Source organism: Trachinotus anak, unplaced genomic scaffold (genome assembly GCF_046630095.1).
Source record: "Trachinotus anak isolate AG129_WGS33_773 ecotype Australia unplaced genomic scaffold, CSIRO_AGI_Tana_v1 ptg000014l, whole genome shotgun sequence".
NCBI lineage: Eukaryota > Metazoa > Chordata > Actinopteri > Carangiformes > Carangidae > Trachinotus > Trachinotus anak.
The window spans coordinates 5,312,804-5,318,816 of NW_027273865.1; positions in this window are offsets into that span (position 1 = coordinate 5,312,804).

A 6,013-nucleotide genomic window follows, 5' to 3' on the forward strand; every position below is an offset into this window, starting at 1 on the left:
TTTAGTGCAGCAATGCAGCAGATTTAATGGTTCTGTGAATAACAAACACCTCTGCATACAGATTGACGTGACCTGTGACAAAACTGTGGACACTGGTGATCTGCTGAACTTCCTGATGAGTAGAAATGCAGCATCAGAATGTTTGGATTATAAAAATCAACCCTTTCCCAGACCTTTCAAAATTATACCTGAGGGTCACTACAAAGCGATCGTCTGTTAATCCGTACCTATGTGGATGACAGGGAATCTGATCAAGGACAAGGACAAGGAAGGTCATTACCTCTCCATCGGCTCAGACAGTATCTTCAACATTTGGACTGACAGCTTTGACACCTCAAATGCAACACCACTGTAAAAAACTCAAAAGACTGACATGGCGTACCTCACAGAAGTCAAACTAAAGTGGCCACCATCTCCACTAATGACAGGGAACCGTTATTCTATAATTACAGCAAGTTCCCTGAGCTGTTAGTAATCCGTCACTCTTCAGTAGTAGAGGATGTCATAGTAAATGAACTACTGGTCCAGTGACACTAAACCAGTTTTCTTTTGGTAATATCAAAGGCTTTTGTATGTGTTTATACCCTACAATATATATGCAAATGGCCTCTTGTGCCCAGAAGCGTACGCAGAAATCGCTGCAGAAACTGTTTATGTTTCAGCTGTGAAGACTTCCTGTGTGTTAAAGTCTCCATCATCAATGACGTGCAGTCAGATCTGATACTTTCCATCACTTGTCTCATTTGCTATCTGGGGTAGTTTGCGCAAGACTCACTGCCCTCCCCAAGTCACCAGGTCCAGAAGACCAAGTCAGAAGTCAAAGTCTCAAACTCTTTGAGAGCAGGGGAGATTATGAGTTTTTTGCATGTGCTGAATACTCCCCTATGGCTGAGCTTCTCATTACTAGTGGTACACACAGTTTACTGTGGATGTGGTTTTCCCCAGAAAACCATGTGCTCTGAACATGCCTGCTGTGTATGCAAAGCTTCCAGGTTTATGGTATAGGATGGGCCTCAATCTCCAGTGTTATACAGAACACTGAGTCAGTCCTGGTTAATTCACATACAGGAAAATGTCTTTGAAGAGGAACAGACATTTTTAAAAACAAACTAACATCCTATGATAAACCACTGTGCTCTGCACTCTATCACAGCATTTTCAAACAGGTCATCTGTTTGCCAGAATGATTTGGTGACAGTGTGGGATATCTTAACAGGAGAGGCCAACATGCAGTTTAAGGTCACTCCAGATCAGCATGTTGGGCTCTCTGCCTTGTCATTTGATGGAACGCAGCTCAGTTTCCCAGGATGGGAAAGTGAGACTGTGGAGCTTTAACAGTGGAGAAGAGCTTGTCGTTCGTCTTGTGACTGTGCAAAGGGAGGTGCCAGGTCCTGTCTGCATAAACATAGGATGTTTGTGTCATGAATGAACTCCGAGATCATTTTAACCTTGGTATGCAGGGATTTGAGAACAGCTTTTTGGAGCATGATTATTTAAATTACATTTCCTCTATAGATGTGCATGAATACACTTTGGTTACCACCGCCAGCATTGGAGATATCATTATCTGGGATGCCAACACTGCTGAGGTACTCTACTGGCTTCACGCCAGCAAGAGCTTTCGAACAAACATGATGGATAAACATACTCAAGGCCAAGCTGGGAGTCTGGCTGTTAAGAAGAAGCCAACAAGTGTCAGGGACACTGGGAAAATGTCTCTACACAGAAAATCTACAGCTCTGACAGAGAAAAAGAAAAGGTGAATATCAGTCCTCTTATTATATGTCTGAGGACCTCGGTGGTCACTGTTCACACAGCCACACTGCTGATCTCTGCAGATGGCTACACCTGTACCTGCTCTGTTACTAGCAAGAGAGGTTTGTTAGCAAAGTTCTGGGCTGTGAATGATGAAGATGCAAACAGCACTGATGTCAATCAACAGATACTACTGACATGTGACAGAACCAGAAAGATTTATCTGTGGGACATTCAGGGCTTTGGGTTTAAAAAACAGGTGGACAAAGGGCCATTTGGAGATATTAATGGGTGGTGTGTCTCAGTGTGTCCACCTCCACTCCTGGCAAGCTCATCTTACAGGGGTGGTGAGTGATGTAGCTGATCCTGCTTGTAAAACATGATCACTGCAGGTTTGGACTGCAATGTCTGGTTATGGAGATGAGAAACATTCAAATGCCATTCCCTGAGTCTCAAACATCATCACTGCCCACATCACCAGTACCTGTCTCCACAGATCTCTATGAGAGAATTAAAAAGGCAACCATAACACCTAAGATTAGGCCAGCACTTACTGATGCTGAGTTTTAAGGCAAATATACAAAGATGCTGAGGTTGTTGCTATCTAACTATTAAAGAAATAAATGCAGCTATCAACAGAACAGACATGAGACACAGGATAGGTATTTTAAAGGAACATGGCGATGTGGACATGCAGGGGCCACACTGGTCTCTGACCCAGCTCATCAGAGGTGGCACTGACTTTAAACAATGCTCTCCTCCAACAGCACCTTCACATTTGAAATGGACTTAGTCCAAATATGGACATCCTGTGCTCAAAGGCTAAATAAACCAAATAACCTGCCAAGCAAACTGTCTCAGCAAACATCAAAGCATCTCTGATAAGGTTCAGCTCACATAGTCAGACTCAGTTTAAGGCACAACCACAAACCGTGCTCACCTCAGGCCGCCCTACCCCACCAACAGTCAGCCAGGGAGGACATTAATACACCATACGCAGGCAGCACTCCTCCATGCAACACCCCTCCATAAACACCTGGAGCCAGATCCATAAAACTCTGTAGATTAAAACTATATGTACGCACAAAACTAGAAATATGCATGCACATTATTATTATATTATTATTATTACTATTATTATTATAAATGTTTGTACGTATGATTCTGTTTTATAAATCTCACTCATTGAGAAATTGGGCGCATGTGCACAAGCCTCATTTCTACTCCCACAATTAGCCACTATTGCCACTATTAGTCTGCACTACTACAAAAACACTGTCAATTATTGGTTGGCTTACAAACTGGAGTTCATTGGTAAACTTTAGTACAATAACTCCAACTGTAAAATCTTGTTTTAACTTCCTTAATCAGGCTACCAGACAGGCATCTGAAATTGTGATTAGTAAATATTAAAATAGTATCAGAACAGTATATAGAGTGCCTTACAATAAATAATGAGCTTATAATATTAAACAATGCTAAAGGAAACACTGAGCTTGCAAACACAATTATTTCCATTTATGGAAAGTCAAATTGTTTTTGCTGTGTAAACAGCAAAACTTATGATGATAATAATGAATAATGAAACACTCTGTGAAGAAGAAGCAAGCTCCATGTCTCCTCTTTATTTTGCATTTTCATGTCACTGTATCTAACTTGGCTCGCTCTAAAAAACCATATGCACACATGGTAAAAAGAATATGTGAGGTCAGCACAGTCTCTCCACACTTTCTGTGTCTATGAGTACAATTTATGTGCGGGAAACTGTGTACACATGGTTTTTGTGTGTTCACATCATTTATGCATCTGGCCCCTGGGGTGGTGGGGTTTCCTCCCACAGTCCGAATACATGCAGGTTAGGTTGAATGGCAACTTTAAATTATCCATATGTTTGTGTGGGTTTATTCCAGGTGCTCTGGATTACCCACAATATCAATAAATAAAATAAACGAATACATACAAATAAATTAATTAATTTAAAAAAATATTTTCTGCAATGATTTGATTCATTGAACAGTTTCATTCAGTTGGACATTTACCAGTGTTTTTGCACCACAGTACTGTTTGCTTAAATCACTTAAGACAATTATGTCTGTTCACTGTACAACCTTGATCAGGGTGTATGATGCACGCACACACACACACACACACACACACATACACCTAAAGAAGTATATAAAGTATATATGTTGCTCCAGTGAGACAGATGATTTATCATAAGTACTTTTATAAAGTTAATGGCTCAGCAGCCACTTATCAGCACATTGTGATCATTTCTGTGGATTTTGAAGTACTGTCTTAATGGCCTCTCAGTCACATATATACATATACAGAAGGTCTGTGATGAAACAGGTCTCACAGTTCCTCTGAGTCACCCTCACTTAATGAAATAGCTTGACTCAGGGCAGAGCTCTCTGCTACCAGACTCAGTTTTGGCATTTGGTTTTTCAGATCTGGATTTGTTTACTGATGTTGACGTACATCCTACGCCATGACAAATGTTAGGAATTTACTGAGCTTGTTACAAAGTACTCTCATCATTTGTGTTTCAGTGCCAAACAAACTTATTTTTACTAAACAAAACTCATGAATTCGTTTCAGTTAGAAAGATAATTCAATTGAAGTGGTTTCATTTTTCATGGGTTATTTATCTTGTGAGTAAATTGTGATCTCCCAAGCAGCGCATGGCACAGAAAAGCCACTGTGCAGTTTTGTTCCACACGTGTACCGATTATTAAACAATTGATGTCATTTTCATTGGGATTTTAAAAAGTGCTTTCACTTAAATGTGTTATATTAAGAGCAGACTTCTGACACAGGCCAAGATTTTATGTATCCCAGTATGGGAACATTTTACATTTTATTCATAGGGCCAGACGATTGAAGTGGAGAGCCACATCTGGCTCATGCGCTGCCGTTTGCCAGCCCCTCTTCTTCCTCGTCTCCTACCTGCTGCTGGCTTGTTCACTGTGCTTCAGTCTATTGTTACTGACCCAGAAAACTGGGGATTTTTATTGGCTCCACACGTGAGGTTTAAATCAACCAATGAGGTTATTTTTGCTCCTTCGGCACTTCAGCCTCCAAGAAATGAGTAAGAGCCCATGTGCCCTAAAATCTCCTTTTACAGAGTGACTACAGACTGTGTAGAGGTCGTCCTTGTAAATATGTAGTATGCATGAGTTCACTAATACACTGTAAAAATGCAGTTTTAAATCAAATATTCACCCATTTTCAAAATTCTTTTAGGTTACTTTTAGCTGCCTGGAAGACCCATGTATTTGCTTGTTTTCATCAGGAGTGTGTAACAATGTGCACTCTATCATGCACACTGTAAAAATACCACAACACACAGTGACCTTCTTGCTGGAAGCCGGAGGAACTTCTTTAGTGGTGTATGGAGAAAGGTGTGTGGGAGGAGAGTGACAAGAGGTTGGTCAGACCATGCTGTGAATTGTGACTCCATTTCCCAGGGAGCTTTGTAACAACAACTCAAAAAGCCACTAGCCGCCTAGCCAATGGCATGGAGAGAGCTAAGACAAGTTGGCCAGAGGTCACAGGAGCTGATTGGCTGGTTTGTGGAATCATGGTGAATGCAGGGGTGCAGGTGTTTGTTGATTGGATGGCTCTGGTGCACAGGAGGATTGTGGGTAGATGGATATGTCAGAGAGCTGAGCCCCACCCCTTCTTGATTGTGATGCCTGTCACAGGGAAAACGGCGATGTGTGGAAGTGGATCAAACCCTGATTGCCTTTAATTCTTGACCTTCTCTAACATGTTCACCTGACTAAATCAAGCCCTCCTAGAAAACCTCAGAGTACATCTGAATGGAAGCACATTACCCGGTGCCATGTTGGATCGACTTTTACTGTTGAAACTTACCTCTTAACAGTGTATCTACTGTATTATCCAAAGCTTTCAAAGTGCCCTTCTTGGTACGGATTTTACAAACAAATGTGTGAGGGCTTACCCCTGAAGACTAAAGATGTTAATTTGCTTCAATGGTTTATTTTACCCATAACCATGTACAAATAAACAAAACCTTTACAGCTTTGTATGGTCACACATTTAGCATTCATTGGTCCATAAGCACTCCTCACGGCGACATGAAAACACTGTTATAAGACACCGACATTGATTTCTAGCATCGGCGTCTCAACGTTGCACTGACGTCACAAATGTACCATCCATTCTAACAGTTTCATTGCAAATCAAAATAGTCACATGCAATGATTGAAAAAAATTACATTACCTCATGTCA